Below are 22785 nucleotides of genomic sequence, written 5' to 3' on the forward strand. Positions count from 1 at the left end.
CTCCTTCAGGTTGATTGGATTTATTTAAAATGATTTAACTGCCCATCACCCAACCGCACCACCAAATCAACACTTATTTACTGGCTCAGCGATCGCTCACCCTGGTCAATACCAATGAGACAATACAAATGCAAATAGAGCTAATGGCAATTGGTTATGGCTGAGTACTGAGATCTATGGAAAACACAACTTTCTCGAAGTTACAAACAACAAAAGTACATTTTAATTACTGAACATTTGTCTCCATTCTGTTTTAAATTTTAACCTTACGTGGACAAAATGCAGAAATGCAGTGTTGACTGATGAAATACTGCTGAGCTACACTGAGCACACTAAACAAGACCTGCACAGCAGGTAAGTGCTGAATAGCAAATACTATAAATAATGGTATCATATCCTTTGTTTTAGCTAGATAATTGAGACCACTGAGATTTTGAACATTCAGTGAGGAATATGTGACAAAACACTGTTAAGAGCACTGAAAGCCCCTGCACGAGGAAGCTCTGGGGGCAATGTTGTTGGTAAACCTTATTATTGAATCCACAAGGGAATAACAGGGGCATTGCAGTTTGACTTCCAGTCCTATTGCAATTAATGGCATAGCCAAATGACTATTGAGTCATCAACCTGAAAAGACAAGGTGAAGCGATATACAGTAATTGGCGTAATGAGTAGGTGGTGCAGTAGACACTGCCATGCTATCCTCAACACTGCACTGATATGCACTCATCTTTATTGCTCACGGAGAGAAACATTTTGATCCCAAGGGGCATGGAGGCAGTCTATCTACCAGAATCTTAATGCACCTGAGCTCCATTAGAAGCATGACTGCAGGTGCAAGGTGCTCCTAAATAATGCTTAAATAAACAGATTTATATATATATATAATTACTAAAAGCAATAACTTACTAAAAATACAGCACTGTAGCATTAAGCTTACATGTTAGCAGGGCTTTTCAAAGCCGAAGTGACAGTTTGTGCTTTCAGGATAATTTTAATATTTAAAAAAATATGACATGATGTCAAGGCTGTTTAGAAAGAAGTAAAAAAAAAAAAACGTAATAATTTACTAAATAATTATACTCCTTTTTATTTGTTAATGCAGGGAGATTTTTTTTTCTGGGTGGGGTGGGGGAGATTATTACAAGAGTTGTAAATACATTTGAGATTTTGGGAGTGTAAAGGGCTGAAATAAAATAAACCTTATTTAACTCTTTCAGTACCAAGGGGTTCATTTTATCAACCTATACCCCGTCAGGATAAGGCACTGCTGGGTATATTTAGAACATTTGACAGCTCTGGGGAGTTGCTCTGGATTACATCATTAAATTATATGAGGTTATCCCGACATTACAGAACTTATTTGCAAGGATTCATTGCAATATTACAAACATATGCATGCAGGAAGTGGGTTCTTTATGGGCACACATTATCTTTATAATGCTATGCTGCAATACAGGTCTGCAGTTTTAGATGGAGACATATTTAATACATATCTACTGGGTTGAAATAGTTATTCCAGTTGGATTGTATTTTAACATTGTTAACCATGATTCTGAGTTTACACACACTGAACCTTTAGATGTACATATTTTTATTTTATTTTATTATTTATCAGAGATTTGTACATTGCTGTTGTTCTTCTTGGAAGCTATTCCACCAAAACAGATGTTGTCACTTGTGGAAAGGAAACAATATGAAAAGGGTTTCTTATTTTGGCTGCTATAATTTGTCAACCCCCCACCCCCCAAGGGCTCTGATGCATTCCTTATTGCATGTCTTAAGGCTATATAACAGGTGACGTGCACATGGAAACAGTGTAATGCACTACCCAGATGTGAAAGTATGAAATCTAACCAGCTACCAAAATATCTTACTGCTCCCTGAAGGCAAAATAATTCATAAAAAACAAATTAAGCTTTTTCATTGTCATATCTCCATCAGTCCTGTTTGAATACACATTGTTACAGGACTTTCAAATGGTTATTTATGAAGTCAGTGGTTGACTTTAAAATACCCCACAATATCTCAGCTCTACACTTATAAAACATACATGACAATAATACATCTGCATTGCAGGACATTTGCCACAGGGCTTTTCAACAATATCTTATTATTTATTCCTTAAGGAAATTATTCTTTTCCTACGCTTCATCGGGTTCTTGGAATAGTTTATCCACTGTAGGCATATATATATATATATATATATATATATATTGGGTCATTTAACAGTGATCAGGGAGCTGCTCCTTACATGCTTGCCTTGTATAACATCTCCTTTTTCATACTGCTTGTACAGTATTGATTTGTAGAGCTGTTGTGTAACTGTTTAACCCAAGAATAACACAATGTTTTTGTTTCTGCTTCGTCTTAGATTCAGATTTACGCACGTAAGTATCATAAATATAAAATAAAGATTTAAATATTTGAATTGAGTTTTATTTTTCACAATCATTCCTGATGATCGGCATCTAATGGGTTTTCTTGAAGAAATGAAATATTTTAAATGAATGAAAATACAGGGTCCTCTGCTTGAGTGCTGACAATGGCGATGGTTCAGTTAATCCTAAAAACAATCTGAACCTACTGGCTTTAAATATGTGTTGCCTATGGTGCTACTTATACAAGTCTGTCTATACCCTTTCAACTCTAACCTAACTCCATAAAACTATGCCATGTGTGATCAAATGCACAATCGTAAGGGTGAAAAGGAAAACCACAGCAGTGTCAGTACAAAAAGTGGGTGCATTTCAAACCCTTCTTTATTTGCACTTGTCATGTGAATTGCTCAATCCCCTGTGCCATGTTGCCTGTTGTGCCTGGCTGGCTGGCTGCTGCCTCTCGCCTGGGCTCACAGCACACACACGGGCAGGTGTGGAAGGGGCTTCTCTGGAGACACAGCCCACTCTTTTCACAGGCCGAGCTGTCACTGGAAGAATCAAGCTGATTCTGTCACAAGCCCCCAGTGGGACTGCAAAGACAAATCAAATACAACATGCAACTGTCAATGAGCTGCATCCTGTTGATTAGAGTCCCTCTCTATATAACAGCTATGGGTCCTAATAATATGGCAGATTGGTATTAAAGTACACTAACATTGTTACGATAGATGCAATATGCACTGGGTTTGCATGTACACAGTTATCTGTTTGATGATTTTGCTTAAGGTATTTTTTTCAGTAATTGACAGGATTTGATTTGAATCGCATGTGGAAGAAGAAAAGGACCCGGTGATTGCTCGTAAGAAGCTGCTCAGAGTCACTTCTATCATCTCCATCTCTCCTCAAAGGTGCTTGGTGCAAATTAAAGTGTTGGCATTGATCTTGGTTCAGAAAGGTTCTAAGCTACTACCCCTGCACCACTGTTGGGTATTTGCTATTTTTGTGTTTTAAAATTGCCCTAATATTGTATGAGGCAGAATGTCTTGTATCTTTTTTTTTTCTAATTACAAACTAAAAAAATAAATAAATCCCAGAGGGCAGCGGTATAAAGAATCAGTTTAACAACAATAATAAATTTCAATAGTGAATGTATTTCCGGTGAATTTATTGCTCAGGATTGAAGTATATTACTGAATTTAAAATGAAGGCAAACACACACTGAGCTAATAAGAACAAGAAACTGGAACATGCAGGACAGACACCACTTACAAGGGAGAGTATTAATATTAGTCAGAAATGTAATGGTAGTTTTGTGAAAAGGCCAGCATACTGTACGTCAGTCGTCCTTTGGTACACAAAAGTTGTAAGTAGCCAACATTTATGAGGCAACTTTTGGAACAGTCAAGGCAATTCTAATGGAACACTGCAGTACTGTACATATTGTACTGTGTGTCCCTTCATCAGGTGAATGGGTGTTTATTTAGTATACAGTACATTTAAATCAGAATTTGATGATGTAGAAAAACATTACAATATTTTTAATTATAGAACTAAATATAAGTGTGAACATACAAATATTATAAAATATTTTTGAATTTCAATTGGCTTTGCTAAAACTAGTCCCACTGCTAGGGAAATATATGTAAGGAATTAAGCAACATTGCCATTTATATACCCCACAAAGCCCTTTGATATGGCAGAGCCAACCATTTCAAACCTGATTCGCTTTTAAACTGCTTTTTCAGATCAGTATTTTTAGTTGCTTTATGTTTTATGCTTTCTGACACATGAAGGATCCCAAAGATTCTTATACTGCAAGATAGAATCTTAGAAATGGAATACTTATGGGTTTAAACACCAGAACTAATGCATAAAATATTTATTTGAACAGAAGATGCAACAGTCATCTCTTAAAGCTCAATGGATGGGTGGAACAAGAGATAAAACACAGTTCCCGACCTAAGAATAAGCATGTTTTACAGCATGTTTATGTTACAGCAAGACAAGACTACAGAATTAAGACCATAGTGCTTGGTAATTCATTTAGCATTGTGTTTACAGTTGTAGGCTCTAGTTGCTATAGCGATAGTCCCTACACCTCCTATAAACCATAAATTAATGGTAGTTAATAGCAGAGTGAAATGAAACCCATAGTTCTTCCATTAAATCCTGTCAATGCTGGCATCAAGTGATCTGGTGCAGTACTGGCATGCAGCACTGTCCTGCACGAGCCCTGGGGAATTGTAGAGTAATCACACAATATCAGCTTCTGCACTGAACCGGATCCAAAAACAAAAAAAAACTGCAATAGATCTGATTAGGGGCCTGTCAAGGTGGAATTAATTAATATTCCAAACCTCTGCTTCAAGATTATTTTAAACTTACCAAAACACAATTCATAGCACCTAAGTTCTGATACACTCAAAAACCTTCTGATACTCTTAATAACTAAAAGAATATCCTCTCCAAGTTTCATCACAGCTGGGTAAGTGCTGGATATACAGTATGTAAAACGCTAGTGTGGCATTTAGGAATGTCTGTATGTATGGGCACCTACACCAGAAAGGGATAATTAAACTTCATTAGATTAGTCTAAAGAAAAACTTAAAGCAAAATATGAATGTGTTTCCTCATCCACATGACAATAACATGCCTTCAGGTTGCAATCAAAATACCTTTTGCCTTGAAAAAGAGGAATTCATGACACTTTTGTTTTCATACACAGTTCTAACCATGATCACATTTACTCAGGTGCTTTAGTTTGTCTTTCTTTTTGGAGAGGCAGAGTGGGGTTAATACCCTTGTCTGTCACTAAGTTATATCTGCCATTACTGTGCTTAAAAGTAAAGCAAAATGATTTAAATGAATCAGCTTGATGTCCACAACATAATTAGAAATTATTTTTGGATTTAGTACAATGGCATGGAATCTAGTGCATCAGTAGTGTGCCGACAGTATATCTCGTTTATGGCTGATTTCAGCGGCAGTGATGGAAAATGCTATGAACAGTGTGTGCCAGTTTTGAAAATCCTGGAGCATATCAATTGCTGATTCAATGTTTTTATTTATTTTTTTATGTATATAAATTACTTGTAAAATAGACTTGTATTTCATGTTTAAATGTGGCATTGACTACAAACAATTCTATGACAGGTAGAGACTATGACAGTAAAACATACCGTATAGTCACCAGATTTTTTTGGCAGAAATGTGCCACTGGGGTCACTATTCAGAGTCTTGGAAAACCATCCTTGGCCTAATTTTGTGGGTTTTATAGGGTTACATTTGTTTGTTTTTACATTACTCTTCCTTTTGCACAGCCCCTTGTGCCTTCTTCATGGATGACAACAGCAGCATCAAAATATTCTGCAGTGCAGTGCAAATCATCATTCTATGCCCAGAAACTCTCCTCGTAGTTTATCTGCAAAGCAAATTTAAAGTGTTCTAAAAAAAAATGAACAGTCACAGGAGTGTGTAGGGGGAGATCCCCCCACCAAAGCTATGAAGGCAAGTTCATTATTTATGCATTTCAAAATCAATTACTCAAGGAAACGGTGCATTTGATCTCTGGATAAAACTGAGGCCTCTAGCAAGTAACTCAGCCAAGCCAATAATAGAGCTCCCCAAAACATCATATGTAACTGTCTGAACAAATATATACATATATAAAGACTATGCAATGCTGTAGCATTGCATAATTGACAGATAGCACAGTAAATAAATGAATAACTACTAGTACATGCTTACCTAATTCCAAGTCCATTATCACCCAGACTCTGCTATTTAATCAATGAAGTCTGAAAGTTATGAGGGATAATGTAGAGTAGTGCAACAATGGATTTTTCTACACCAGTGCAGATGGGAATCAAATGTATCCATTGCTTTTTAGTCCAGGCCAAATAGCATAACATTTGGGCTGTAGTATCTCCATAACAACAACTTGGCTTCTCTGTGGTCAAGTAGCAAAGCCAGCCTGGTGCATAACAGTGTATTGGATAACCAATAACCCCCTACTATTTCACGATACAATAAGGCACAAATTCTAAACACCACTATTCCTTTTGCTTCATTTTTTGCTCTAGTAAAACAAAACTGGTGTTCTTGTAAAACTAGTTGTAGACGACCCATAAGAAGAATTTAGGAAGCCAATGGTGTGCTTGTGTTGTTTGTTTCTTTCTGTGTAACTTTAGCAGTTTTCATTTTTCCTTCACACACAATTGTGCATTTTGGTGCAAATACCTTGATAGATCTGGCCCTTAATGTACTTCAGTGTTTATGGACCATTTCATAATTTGTTGCCCTAAATATTTCATACATTTTGAATGTGTCATTAAGGTAGTGGAATAAAAAGGAAGCAACATTCAGACAGATAAAACAATTAGAATCAGACTAGCTGCCAAACTGATAAACATCTCTACTTGAAATGCAGTGTGAAAAATTGGTATTAATAACAGTCCAACTACAGTTGGCTGCACTGTAACTACATTAACTGGAATAACTGCAATCAAATTGTATTTTCAATGCCAGTTAAACTGTGGTTTGAATCAGTTTCCTGCACTTTATAAGCCGTTGTAATACATATGGGTAATCACATGAAAAGCAGTCAGAGATGGTTTGATTTATTGTGATACTGGACTCAGTGTCATTTCCTGTGCAATTGCATTCATCTTTAACCTGGTAATAGAGCCGGAAGCTGTCTTGTTAGGAAAATGGATCACTGAATTAATACCATGTCACCTACATGAAATTCCATGGCTGGTTACCAATGCTGTCTAGATTTGATACAGGACAGAAGAAGACTATGACAAACGCAATACAGAGCATTCAGCACTGTAGTCATATACTGGTTGCTGTTTTTTTACTGTGCTATTTTAAAAGTACTATACTGTACAGATAAACAACAGATGATTCCCACAAAAGTAATGGCGCAGAGCCTACATGTTGGTCTAGACACTTTTCTTGATCAAATGGAATTCCAAATGATACAATGAAGTTTTTGAAGCCTGAACATACAATTTTGATCAATAGGAAAAGTCTGCCAAGGGATTCAGAATGGAGTATGCCTTTTATTCTATACACATGAATTCAACTTGTGATTACAACGGTACAGTACAGCATCTGAGACCCTTTTACTCCCTTCATCAATTATGCTGCTTTATTTATTGTTTACAGAAGATAGCATGGGACTTAAAGGGCAACTTGTTATGGGCATGTCAGTTACATGTCTTACATCTGGTACACCAGACTATAACCATCAACCTGTCTCCCTGCAACACTGCCTGCGCTAATATCACAATGAACAAAAAAGTGATATTTCTTACATCTGTTAGGGGCAGGGTGTTTCAGGAGGGCTGGTAAATGGTTACACTGAGAATACACATGCTTCTGAGAGTTCCATTGAGTTTCCTCCAGGATCTGATGACTGAAACAGAAAAGGATTACTGGTAGTTATGATAGCTCTAATGTATGGTACCAATGCCACATTGCTGTTTAAAGAAGTGCTATCCATTTTCTTTCATCTTATTCATTTTATTAACATTATTACTCTCATCCCTTTTATTCTGCCTAGAATATTTTGGTTCTATTTTTAAAGACAAGCTGCATCCTGATAAGTTTGCTACTGGTCAAATTGCTGCTAAATGATTGGAGTGAGTGCACTTAACAGTTACATTTATACCTACAGTGCTGTATTAGAAAGATCTGCATATTCCATGTTCAGAAAGCAAAAAAATAAATAAATAAAAAATATTCAAGATGAGAAATGAAGAAAACTGATTTTTTTTAAGTCGCTCCTTAACACTCCTTTATGAAGTTGCTGTCAGACAGCTGAGATCTGGGAATCAGCCTCTGAGAGTGTACTGTGCTTTGCAGCTCATTCGTTTCATCATTGTTCTGAAGGTCACTGCAGGCTGGCTTGCTTTGGGAACGCACAGCCCTTGCAATCTAACCCTGCAGTGTCATTAAGATAAATGCAACAATACATGAGTGTGCATTGCTATTAGCAATGACTACATTTCTAATCATAACAACTTAAATCAGGTCATCAACAAATCTTCAGTCTGGAAACAATGTACAGATTACCAGGTGTGCATTGCATTCTACTTCTAAACTACTTTTTTATTTAATTTATTTTTGTGAAGTACAATATATAGATAATATAGGAAGTAAACATCGGCAAAATAAAGACAGGCAACTTCCATCTTCATCAAGATGAGAGCATTTAATATGTTATGTAATTAATAAATAAATCCTTTAGTAATTTGATAAATGTATTTGCTAAATAATATATATGGGGCTAATTTACAAAAAATAAATAAAAACCAAACTATTTCCTCATTGTTAATAGATGTGGCAGAACTATTTTTTCTCAAATTCCTTATCCCTCTTCATGACATTGACCACTTTGATTGAAAAAGCATTCGCATGATATGGAAACTGGCATGCATAATGTATTGTGATGAATAACCAGGAAACCACAGCGGCTTAACAAATATACATTTTAAACCTTTACAGAGAACATGCACATCACCACATCACTGTAAGAAAATAATAAAAAAATATAATAAAATAACAGTTTCTACAACTGGTCAATTGCTTCTCAATCTCCCTGGTGAGAAATTCCTTCCTGTTCCTTATGTTAGTAAAGGAAAACCTGAGATTCAGAGATCGGACACAAACACAATGCCAAATGATCCACAGAACCATGTTAAACAGCATGGATTCATATCATAGCTGCGTTTCATTCTATTGATTCTCTCATCTAGGATTCTAATAAATGCCATGCATCATATGAACGCTTCTACATTACCAGTACTGGTCTTGTATTAGTCTTCATAATGTCAACAGAATCAATCTCATTGGAAAATTCTTCAGGGGTATTTGGTGCTGCGTGACTTGGGAAAGTGGCACTACAGTAAATATCAGCCTGCACTGTTGCATTCAAATCTGGGCATTCACTTATTTGCAAACATATAGCAACGACATATTATAAAGTATGGTAAATACTATTTTAAAAATGATGATGGCAATAATTCAAATATTAAAAGTACACCTGAACTACCTAGCAAAATACGACCTCTAAATGTATGAAATATAAAATATACTCAGAGTTGTCAACTGTCCATGATTCATTTATACGGTGAACTTTTAGTTACAATTATTTAACAAAATGTAACAATGACAACATAACGTAGCAACACCTATATGTCCCCAGTAAAACTGTACAAAACCCTTAACATCCCAGAGCATTCTCATCTAAAACAGCAAATGGTTAACTGGTTGCCAGTTCCAACGGTCACTTTTTATACCAAGGTATTTTGTCTGCAAAGATAGAGCGCATTTCCTTCGAGATGATTAGTATCACAAGTCCAGTTTTCTTCAGTAGCATTCACATAACTCCCAGTCAATGAAGAGCATCGAGTATTTACACAAAGGGATAACATGCATTGACTGCTATATAGGTAGACAGGGTTTCATGCACCAGGCGTATCTTGCGAATGAAAGTCAACGCTCTGATAGTTTCAGAACCGGGACAGCGAATTCTTTATCCGCTTTTCTTGACACAGACCAACAGATCAGCCTGAATACATTGATCCATCTGTCATACTGTAACCGTTTTTTTGTCAAAGTAGGTTTCCCCTTCAAAAAAGAAAATCTCTTTATCAGCTTTAGAAAGTCCTGCAATTATTCAATATTTTCTCTTGAACGGCGACTACAGGCTCCAAACGACATCCCCCAAAAGAATGTTGTAACAAATTGTGCTCTTACCTGTTAGGCATCCTCCACAGGAGAAAGCTCTCCTCTTGCAGGCTCTATGCACAATAACAGGAGGGAGGTAGTTGAGTTCAGAATGCGTTTCCAAATATCCCTATAGAGACTGGCACCAGGTGCTTCACACACACACACGCACACACGCACGCACGCACGCACACACACACACACAAGCAAACGCAGAAGCACTCAGACGCGCTGTAAAAGCAGTCTCCTTTTTCCGGCTACCTCTGACTAGAATGTTCATTATAGTTTATCACCTTATAAATGGGTTCGCAGGCCAGGTAACTCTTTTTAGTCAATGCAGCGGTCGTATCACATGTATGTACAAGAGCGAGAGAATAAAATAGAGGCTATAGCTGATATCTCTGTCCCAGACGAATAATGCTTTCCCCTAAACATTAAAACCTCTAACACTAACAATCTTAGAACTAGCTGCACTCCCGCTGAGCGGAGCACAGAGTGTCTCAGATCTTACAGCAGAGATAACTGCGTAGGGGCCGCTAGCTGCAGACTTTCTGCAGTGCAGTGCGCGCCTGCTGCTCCGGTTAATCTGTGTTGTTTCTAGAGTAGAGGGAAAGGGAGAGAGGGGTGGCAAACGTTATATAGTGTACTTAACCACATCCTCAGGCACCGACGAGAAACAAAGACGTTTTTTTCTGTTTGCTTTACAGGGCGTTCTTGAAAATTAACAAATTGAAGAATAATTAATCAACCACCATTCTGAGACGTAATTAACACTTGTCTTAGGAAAAGGTAGAGCAGAATACACTTCTAAACAACGTTACAGCTATGGCCACCACCTAATAGAATTAACTAATTTTGCATCATAAAGTCGAATGAAACCTGATGAAAAATGTTAAGTCAATTTATTGATTTACATACCGCTACAGCTGGCTGCACTAAAGTGACATTTTACCACTATTATGCCTTCCTGTAGACTTTTGCAAAATCCGTTTGTAGTTTTTTTGAGTGCACGGTGTTAAATAAAATATCTAAATTATGTTCGTGTAGTTTTTATTTTAAATTATGACTCAATCCTAAAATTATAAGTGATGCAAAACTTTTGGCCATATCGCTACTATATTCATTAATCAGGATTTATGCAAACTAATACGTTACTTTTGGATTATAGCTATTGCCGATTGTGTAGCGATAACAAACAAATGTCATCATTTAAGCAAACATTGTTTAAATATATAGTATACATTCTGTAATCATGTCAAACATGTATAATGGATGTTTATCATATGCAAAATTAATGTTTACGTAATGTTTGTGCATATAGAGTATATTTATTGTTGCATCATTTTCATACACATGCGGAATATTGTAACGACCCGAGAGTCTGCTTTACGATAACGGGAAATTAATCTCAGGTCACAAATGTGACAGGAAGGCAATGCTACACCCTGCCTCACTGCACAAAGGACCGGATTGCCACGTGAAAATCCCAAGAATGCGGTTTTGTAAATTGGCTGCCAAGCCCTTAAACTGAGTATAAAAGTTTACTGTTCATTCAGTCAACCGGGAGGACGTGAGGATTGCTGTCTGGGCAAGATCGTGTGGAACACGATGCTGAAATCGATGCAGAGCTGTCCAGGTGCTGAGAGCAGGTGCCGTCTCCCACAGAGAAAAGACCGTGAGCTGGAAGGACAAGATCGATTGATTGATTGATTGATTGATTGATTGATTGATTTACCTTTGTGGATATTTTATTTTTGAACTTGCTCTTGTTTTTTTCTGTTTGTTGGAAAAGGAAACAATAAAGCTCCAAGAGTTATTGATACTTACCTTGGTCAACTCAGTTACTCCCACAACACGCTGTGATAGGTGGTGGCAGCATTGAGATTTGAAGTTGCCCCAAGAAACCCATGGGCAACGGCCAAGAAGATCTTTTTTGCACAAAACTGGAGTTGAATCGAGAAACAATGTCTGTCGGGGAGCGTGTGTGGCAGGCAGTTTTGGAACTGCAACAACAGCAGTCAGGCTCTGGCCCTGATAAAATCCTCCTAAAATGAGGATTGAGATGTCCTAAAGCAGCTCCTATAACAAGGGTCATGGACAAAGGTCAAGATACCAAAGATGACCATGGACAATGACCTGGAGGGCGTTCCTTACCATCTTTGAGTGGGCAATCTGCCTTGTACCCCTGCTAACCAGGGAGTCTCAAGCAGCATGTCAGGCACTGAGCTATGAGGAGGCCCTAAATTACTGGAAGGTCAAGGACTGAATAGGCCTCTCCAACGCCTGGTCTTCCAAGAAGGTCACCATCCCCGGTCATACTCCCAGAAGGGCAGAGATGCCTGTCGGTGTTGGTTACATCCTGAGGAATGGAGTACAGAGCAGGTGGCTGAGCAGGTGGCCCTGAAACAATTCATCCAGGGTCTACCAAAACCAACAGCCATCGGGATCCAATGTCACTGGCCTCTTACCCTTGCTGACACCAGTTGCCTGGCTGAAGACCACCTGGAAGCATCGGTCTCAGAGCATTGGAACCTAATGAGGGCCAAGGTTCGTCTGGAAGATCCACCAGCCACTCCAAAGGCATCATTCCCCTTCCTACTGTCCTGTTCTCTGAGGCAAGCAGTCAGGCCGGCTGGGAGGGGAGTCCAGGATGCAACAACCCACAAAACTGGCTCCTGATTTCTCTTGCTCCGTCCACCAGAAACTTCGGTCTCCTGTAAAAGCTCCTGGGGTCTGTGGACAACCAGAACACTGGCAGGCAGACTGCCCTGTGATGTAGGTGGAGTTTGCGGGATCCAGTATGCTGCCACTGTAATTTTAGGATTGGCAACAGTTTTGGTCCTTGTTGACACCAATTGAGGCCGGTCCCGGGGATGAGGTTAGCAGGAATAAAACAATTAGTGAGCTGTTTCCTATCTCGGAGCCTTTATTGTTTGAAACACACTTGAGACCTAGGAAAAGCAAGCACGAGAAGAGGCTTGCTAAGATTGAGGGTAAGCGAGTGGGCACACACGATTGGCAGGAACTGGGGAGGAAGGGGGCCAGTTGTTTGGGGCTCCTCTCTGATGATGATGGCTCCACCGGTGGGGGTGCTCCTCAGCCCTAGGGCTGGAGGGGGTTATGGTCGAGCCAATATTCGGATAGAATGGTTCAGATCTGCAACCTTGTCCTAGCTGTACAACCAATTGGTGGTTGTGGGCGGCCGTACAGTCGATGGACAACATGCAAGGACATATCCCCAATTTCACCTTATAGGTGATCTCCTTTATCAAGTGGATAAAATTTCCAAAACAGAGGAAGTCAGGGAACAATTGTTGGTGCCACAACCATTCAGGTTCCAACTATTTGAATTAGCTCATGCAATCCCCATGGCAGCGCATCTAGGACCGGACAAAACTTGAGCGGTTGGTGGCCCAATTCTACTGGCCAGGCATCTGGGGAGAGGTCCCTCACTGGTGTGAGTGATGCCCTGGGTGTCAACTGGCAAGTAGCAGGGTCTTCCCAAAGTCTCCACTGGTGCCATTGCCACAAGTATAGGCTCCTTTCAAGCACATCGGGTTGGACTTGATGTGGCTTGATTTATTTTATTTACCTCTGTGGACAATTTATTTTTGAACAGCACTCTTGTTTTTTTTTCTGTTTGTTGGAAAAGGAAACTATAAAGCCCCAAGTGTTATTGATACTTACCTTGGTCAACTCGGTTACTCACACACAGCACTGTGACAACAGGGTTCTGCAATGTTCTTTGGCCCAGAGCCAAGTTAGTTGCTACTGCAGGTGTTCAGTGATGCCAGAAGTGAGAGAATTTCCAATCAATAGCTCAGCTTGCAGAATGGAGGGGGCCCCATTGCAAGGAAAAAGAGATAGACACTTTGCAAAATGAGGGATGGGAGGTGGGGCAGATCATGCATGCTTGGGATTGGTGGGTGATGTGCTGTGGGATGTGGATTGTACGAGGGCATATAAGAGACTGAGGGCATTGGCGCGAAGGAGATCAGGGAGTAAAGCACTAGGGAATATTCTGTTCAATTTGATGGCACTTAGTTTGGCATAGCACACAGCCTACAGTGTGATTTACTTTTGTTTCTACAGTCTGTGTAACACCACGTTGGTCAGCCTTTCTGTACTGCTTGCTTGAAAGCAGCATGCTTTATTTGCTCAGTATAGAATCCCTGCCTGCAATAAACCATTGAATATGAGAACCTGCAATACCTGTGTGAGCCTGCTTCATTTCACACCCACCCACCACTAAAATATATTTACATGCAAATTGTGTGGCGAATACATGTTTTTTTTGTAGTATACACAACACATGTAAAGTTCACTACATAAAAACAGTTACCAAAAAAATTACAGTTACAAATGTAAACACTGTAAGCTGCCAAATGTAATACATATAATCCTCTCTCTTTCCCATCACATCCTGCACTTGAATCAGAAAAAAATAAGATCTCCATTAATTACGTGTGTTGGTTGCTGACAGGAATGTGTCTGCTTGTTCAAAATCCAGACCTAATTACAGATGCTTCATGTTGGCATATTAATATGGTTTTGTTTTCACATCCTGAATAATGCACATGCAGTTTAGAAAGAATGCCAATAATGTACTGCCCTACAAAAGATTATTGGGGGGGGGGGGGGGATGTGTGCTCCTGAGCCTTCACAGCTGCCATATGGTCTGAAAATATACCTATATCTTTGAAGTATTCAGGGATCCAGATAACAGATTACATTTATCATGCATGAGACATCTTCAGTGACTTGTTCTCAAACACAAGATGTTATATTTGCAGTAAAATGGTCCATTGTCAGTGATTAGTAAATACTACATAATGTATTAACTTTATTCTGAAACTATACAATAGATTCTCACCATTGGCATGTAGGGCATTTTCACAATTTGTACTCATCGCTGTTCTTTATCTTAGTGTCATTTCAATGTAGCAATGCATAGCAAGGGAAAAGTTACATGCTCTAGTTACAGCTGTAATCTGATAAATTCTTCAATCTTGGATTTGAATAAAAATGCAGTTATGTGCCACTTCTGCTCTGAAACTGTACAGTGTCCTGTTATCCTAGGGGGTTCAACCTGTCATATAATAGATAATAATTCCTTTACCTGAATGTTGCATTTCCACAGGCATCCAGTTACAGTTACGGTATGTTCCCTGAATAAAATACATCTTAGATCACATTTATTTTGTTCCTAATCATAAATTTTAGAAAACCAGTAGATAAGTGCATCAAAATAAAACTGGATTAGTGACTGGATTACAACGACCAGTACTCATCTGTTTATATGCCGGGATTCAAACTATTGGCACCAAAATACAGATGCTGAACATACCTGGTACCACTATAATGCCAGTTCAGGTTTTTATGCATATTTAATGTGAAATATGTTTTTTAAAATTTTCTAATGCATCTATTTTTTTTTGGTTTGTTTACTGCACAGCAAGGTGAAAGTGGTTATGGAAATTAATAAACATTGAAAAAAGCAGTATAAAATGGTAAAAAGGAATGCAAAAATCAATGTCCTTAAAAATATCCAAGTCATGTAAAAGTGCTACAATAAGGTCTGCATGTAATTATTATTATTATTTATTTCTTAGCAGACGCCCTTATCCAGGGCGACTTATAACTGTTACAAGATATCAACTGTATAAATTACCCATTTATACAGTTGGGTTTTTACTGGAGCAATCTAGGTAAAGTACCTTGCTCAAGGGTACAACAGCAGTGTCCCCGACCAGGGATTGAACCCACACCACTACTCCACAGTGTCACGATACACAAGCCATGATACTTATAAAAAACTCATCTCTGCTTGACGGACTATATAGATCTGAAATATTTTGAGTATCATGATACGAATCGTATCATGGCTTGTGTATCGTGACACTGTACATATCGTATTGTGACCTTGGTGTATCGTCTCATCCCTACTGACGAGGTATATTTATTTCTTAGCAGACGCCCTTATCCAGGGCAACTTACAATTGTTACAAGATATCACATTATTTTATTTTTTTTGTTTACATACAATTACATTATTTTTTTTACATATTATTTTTACATACAATTACCCATTTATACAGTTGGATTTTTACTGGAGCAATCTAGGTAAAGTACCTTGCTCAAGGGTACAGCAGCAGTGTCCCGCAGCTGGGATTGAACCCACGACCCTCCAGTCAAGAGTCCAGTGCCCTAACCACTACGCCACACTGCTACCGCTGTGATAAATACAGCGAACAAGGGCTGGAGATGCAGTTCTGAGTGTCATGTTGATATGCAGTGCCTTTTAAACCTGTTTTACTGTGAATAAAATTACTTTTAAGCAGCACATGTAAAATAAACAGCTTGTGTGAAAATAAATTAGACCTGAAGCACCTGACAGGCACTGAATAAATGGACTGCAAAGGGTGAAGTGGTTAATTAGAGTTTTGATCACAATGTCAGTGCAACAAACACTAACAAATATGTTCAAATGTAAAGCACAGGATGGTGGAGAAAGCGGGCCCTCTAAAAACACAAGCTACAGAAATTCTAGCAACAGCTAAGAAAGACATTCTGTTAAACCTCAATGCAAAATGTGAAGAAGCAGCATTGCTCATGTGTTCAAGACGGCTTACTACATCGCGAAAATGAATCGTCCATTTACTGACCATGAGAGCCTGATTGACCTGCAACAAATGAATGGGGTTGAGATGGGGCGATTGCTTCAAAGCAAAACTGTCTGCAGTGATATCATAGAGCATGTCTCCTCAGAAACGAAGAAAAAAAATTGTATTGCAGATAATTGACAACAAATCCAAAATCACCATACTAGTTGACAAATCTACCACGAAAACGAAAATCGACGCTCATATTTTTTTTTAAAAGCCAGCGTAGACAATGTTATGAATCCTGTAGCATTTCCTTTGGATTTGATTGAGTTAGAAACCATAAAGGGGGACATAATAAAATGTTCGCTGCTCTATGTATTCACTATGGAATTACTGACCAAGGTCAGTTTTTGCAGTGATGGTGCAAATGTCATGTTCGGAGTCAAAGCTGGGGTAGGAGAACTCCTACAAAAAGAATTCCCCAAACCATAGGCTTGAACTGGCCGTTGATCAAGCTCTGGATGTTACTGGGGATACAAATGATTTCAGGGCAGTTTTAGACAGCTTGTACTTGCTGTACAGTCAGTCACCAAAAAACGCCCATGAGCTCAGTGCACATGCCAACGAGTTGCATGTTGTACTTAAAAGATTCAAAGTTTTCAATGTACAATGGGTAGCATCAACATGGAGGGCTGTCTATGCAGTCTGGCAGACTTACCCAGCATTAGCTAAACATTTTGAGGAGCTCAAGAATTTGTCTGAACTCTTACAAGAACAAGAACTGATGATCCCAAAAGCAGACAACCTAATTAAAATGTATGTGCAGAGAATCGAGAGCCTACACAGACTCCTTGGATTGCACACTGAACAGTACTTATTTTTTAGCTATTTTCGAGTTTTATGTCAATCTTTTTTTTTCGGGGCTTTCGTTTGTGATATACTATGAAATGAGTGTTTTCGGTTACTTTCCAAAATGCTTGAGCGTTTTTTGGTTTTTTTTTGTGTGTCAAAATATGTATAGTAGTAACTCTACAGTACTTGCACACTTAAGTTGTACCTTCTTTCCATTGCTGTCTTCCACAACGAAATCCCTATGGTCACGGGCACATTCTTCTGGGGTTTTTGTGTGTAGGCATTTTTGTACATTTCGCCACAATTCTGTTTTAAATTCTCTGTATCTTAACTGTAATACAGTTTGAAATCCCACTAACAAGCCTCCATCCTGATTGTAATCTCATTTTAAATCTCGCAAGCGGAGTCTCCAATAGAAATGTAGGAATGTGCTGTCATTCAGTAGTTGGGGTGGGTTTAAAGTATTGAGAAGGAATCAATGATAGATGCAAGTCAGGAAGGCGGGACACTGCCCAGCAGCGCTGGGAAATGTATTTATTATTATTTTTGTAGTAGGTTTTATTTTTTAATGGGAAAAGGGTAAAGTCAATGTGAATTGATTAACCATTTCCACAGTTTTCCCATTGTTTTCCAGTGTTTATTGGCTAGCCACCGATTTCATTTTTTGTGGGGTGTTTTATTGGGTTTTATTGGTTAAAACCGAAAGTCATGCTATGCCAGCGCACTGAAGGAGCAGTGAAAAGGATATTCATTATTTGTGGATATACATATAGGGACTACAGTATAAGGAAGAACATGCCTCTATTTGATGTAACAATTACATATTTTATTTATTATTTCAGCTTCAAAACTGAATGAGTTGCCTTTCACTGTTAAATATATCCAGATATAAAAAGGTTGTTATAGATAAATACTAGTCGATGGTGTCATCAAAATGCTCACTGAGTTGCACCACTCACATCACCACATCATAAAGAGGGCATTATACCCTCTATCATCTTCATCGGCTTCTGCTATCTGCACTGCATGCACTGCATGCAAATGGGGTGAGACCAGTATTGGCACACAACGCATATACCAAAAAGGAGAGCAGGCTGCATTTATTACTTATCATATTGTAAGAGATAATGCAATGCAGGCTGTGTTGAAATTGGAAGAGTACACATTAGTGATTAAATAATAATTCCTAACAAGCAAGTTATGTTTTATATATATATATAGTAAATGAACCTTGCCGCTCATATTCGTTTTGCCCTTTTAAATACAGACCCAGGCATAATGTTGATGATTTTAGTGCATATACACACTTTTATTATTTACAATAATAAAATAAAACAGAAACAAAAACCTAGCACACACAAAAACGCTAACCCTAAACTAACAAACTGGACAGTTAAAAACACCCAACATACATACATGTCATATCAGATATTTATAAAAAATGACCTTTATTTGAAATAGAAAATAATATAGATATAACCCTTTTTTTAAATAACCAGACCCACTGTATTCTTACATAACTTCATAAAAAATTGAATCGGATCTCTTTCTGCCCTGATCCAGTATCACTGATTAACCTAAGGCAATTTGAATTCTGGTCCCGAGGCTGTTAAAGGAAACTATCGTATGGGCCCTGTTATTATTAAATCAAGTTTGCTGTTTACTAAACATTTCTCAACTGTTTTCTAAAGCACTGTTTAACCTAAGGTACTGTTTATGAACACTCTTTAAAACCATTCCTTAAAAAACATCCCTTTTTGTGAATATAGTCCTTTAATTGTCTATCAGTAGAGACCTTCTCCCGCAACACATTTTAAAGTGTACACTTGGAAAATAACTAGTACATGTCACAAATGACCAAAGTTTTAATTGTTTTTATTCACTGGTGGTTTTACTGTATACTGCTTTAGTTGCACTATTTATTGTATTTTTTACACTGTGTGTTTTATTTATTTTGATACCCAAAGGGAGACCCCAATAAGGGATTAAATGTATATGTTTTAGTACCCAAAGGGACACCCCCAATAAGGAGTTTTATATATGTGTTTTTACCCTTTTAATTATTTTATCACGGACATGGTCACAAGTGATTGGGACCTTGTGAACGTGTGGTTTGCAGTGCTCGGGTGTACAGGTGCTCCAAACAAGGACAGATACAAAGTTCACAGTTCAAGCTTTTTATTTGCTTTCCTGTTTCTGGTCGGCTGACTGGGTTAAATAATAAAGCTGGCTCTACCCAACTATGGGTATTGCCAGTGCCAAAACCAAGGGGTTGCAGTCCCGAAATAATAATACAAAATATAGACACACAACACAGACACAGACACGTCTCCAGACAGTGCGTGCTCTAAGTTCAGGTGCGGTGCTGGAAACAGTGGTGCTTATAAGTGTACAGGTGCCGTGCAGTCCGGGTTTGTTGCTGGCATAAAGCTGCAGCTCCCAGATTCGTATTTAGCCATCTGGCAAAGATAAACACATTGTTAGTACCCAAAACAAGACTTTCACTCACGTCTTAACAGTCTTCGTTTCCTCCCATTAACCACAACAAATGAACCGATTATGGCGTCACATCCCCCTAAAGTACCCTCAGCCCCGCCCCCTCCGATAGCTAGTTCAATCATGACTGAAACTTCGCTCACCGTACTAGGGCGGTGACTCCTGGTACCGTGACTCCGCCCCCTTCCTGAATGGCCGGCTTCCAACTGCCCCTGAAATGAACTGCCCAACCATTCAGTACGAGGCACACAGTTCCTGTTGTACAGTGCTCTCACAGGTCGAGAGAGAGATTGTTGATTCAGATTCATTCGCTCTCTGTCACAGACCTTAATTGTAGTCAAGTGCAAGTCATCAGCACCCCTTGATTGGTTCCTCTGTATAACTGGGAATAAAAGGACAGGAAGACAGGACCGAGGGGGAACACATTGGCACCGGAGCGTGGCCATTTTGGACATGGAAGGAAAAGAAGCAACACTGGAGCCTAAACAATAAATACATTGAAGAGAAGAAGAAGGAAACAAAATGGCACAACTAAATGCAGTGAAGACTCATCTGTGTGGTCCAGTGGTTAAAGAAACAGGCTTGTAACCAGGAGGTCCCAGGTTCAAATCCCACGTCAGCCACTGACTCATTGTGTGACCCTGAGCAAGTCACTTAACCTCCTTGTGCTCCGTCTTTCGGGTGAGATGTAGTTGTAAGTGACTCTGCAGCTGTTGCATAGTTCACACACCCTAGTCTCTGTAAGTCACCTTGGATAAAGGCGTCTGCTATATAAACTAATAACAATAATTAAGAGAATGTAAATCCAGTGTCTGATGGCAAAACAAACAGTAAACAATAAATGATGCTAAGTAATACAGTGGCGTGTATTACTTAGATTGTAATCCCCGGGTCCCATAATAATAGTCCCATTCTTTATACACCCACATGAAACACAAAACACATACACAACTCTGTTAGTGAGTGAATTAGTGCTCGTGGTGCAAATACAGTTTATTTGTGATACAACTGCAGTGCTGTTCCAGGTTTGTGCTGGACCTTGGCGACAGCTCCGGAACATGTTAGCCGTCTACTAATAACAAGACACAATTAGAGACAAACAAGCAAACACTCATGATACATTTACACAAATCCTCAGGTCCTTCCAGGTTCTTTTCTCTAACCAAAACAAAGGAAAAGATTACATCGCTTCGTCCCCTACTTAGACCGTCACTCATGACCCCTTGGTAAACGATTGCAGCCGCTCCTCCAGTATGCGGCTGCCACATAATTTCCATTCTGGGTCGATGAGTTAATGCACCGAAGATCTGCCCCCTTTCTAAATGACCGACTTCCTTTTAACCCTAGGAATGACATGTCAGGCCAAACAGTCCAGGGTACTCTGTTCCCATTACTTAGCACCCTCACAGGTCAGGGGGGAGATTTACCACCAAGAATCATTGGTTTTCTGTCACAGGGACATTTTGAAATCCTCCGGTGGGACTGAACTATATTGTTTACTTACCTGAATACTTACTGCTTGGATATTATATTATAGCATCCCTGGGGAAACCATTGTTATTTTAGGAGGTATGTGTTCTTATTGACATTTCTTTGGAGAAACCATTTTATTTACATGTCAGTGGTTCTTGTGTGCTCCTGAGGTGGTCCTGTGGTCAGTCTGAGATCCAAACAACCTGGGGGGTATAGAAGAGAAGGTTATTACAAAAAATATACTTACCTGTCACACAAACATAACCCCTGACATATATATTTGGGTTTATTAAAAAATAGACACATTTAAAAGGCAGATGATACTTAATAACTAAAGGTTCTATTTCGAATCCAGCCAGCATGATGAATCAGTTGATAAGCGACCCTCATTTTTAATGTTGTTTTTTTTTATTTAAGACATGTCTGTTTTTGTATTCTGCACCATTGGTTTCAGAAGCACATTACTGTTTTAAATGTAAATTAAACAATGACAGGAACATCAATATTCAAAGGACACCAAGTGCCTGCTGACAAAATAAGTAATGTAAAAATAAATAATTTACCTTCGTATCCTGTTTATTTTCTAGATTTAATCTCTGTCCCTTTCTCCAGGCAACAGAAACATCTTGCTAGCAGTGAATCATAATGATTTCAATTGATATGTGAGTACAACCAAGAACTTTGCAGTTTACATAAAGACCATTGGTTATTTTACAAGCAGAGGACTTTTCCAATATGCAATAGCATTAGTTATTTATTCATCTGCATTGCGCCACATGAAGAACAAGACTTTCACGGATTTGTATTGACTGTATTTCTTTGAACAGATCTTGCTGAAAGGAAACAGTTGCTAGTGCTGCATAGTCTTTTTAATATATTTTATAGCTGTGTATTACCACCTAAGAATTAATTTCATCATATTTATTTTATATGTAGCACATTAAGAAATCAACAAGCATCATTAAAACAGAATGCTTTATTATAATAAATGGCCAGCAAGCATCAATGAATAATTGAAATTCTAGGTGAACGTTGGGGAAGTTTTAGTGGAACATGGCATCTGAGTGACCAGCATACAAGACATGTTGTGTTCTGTGGAGAGATATTCTGCCATTGACTTCAGCTTGTCATCAGGATGGACCATACAAACTTGACAGGAATGCCATAGGATGGCTGGAGATGCTTCAATAGAATTATTTTAGTTTCAGAACAACAGACCCCAATGGAGTAACATGAAAACA

The 22785-nt window shown here is 38.6% G+C and overlaps 1 protein-coding gene across 1 annotated transcript in view; it reads right to left on the bottom strand.

Annotated features, from left to right (window-relative positions):
* The window catches only part of LOC117410967 (heparan sulfate glucosamine 3-O-sulfotransferase 5-like), a 77425-nt gene extending 66758 nt beyond the window's left edge, over window positions 1-10667 (bottom strand). Inside the window, exon 1 of the mRNA XM_034017944.3 lies at window positions 10149-10667. The gene's annotated coding sequence lies outside the window, so the exon portion shown is untranslated. The remainder of the gene's footprint in view (window positions 1-10148) is intronic.
* Between the last annotated feature and the right edge of the window lie 12118 nt (window positions 10668-22785).

Source organism: Acipenser ruthenus, chromosome 6 (assembly GCF_902713425.1).
Source record: "Acipenser ruthenus chromosome 6, fAciRut3.2 maternal haplotype, whole genome shotgun sequence".
Classification (NCBI taxonomy): Eukaryota; Metazoa; Chordata; class Actinopteri; order Acipenseriformes; family Acipenseridae; genus Acipenser; species Acipenser ruthenus.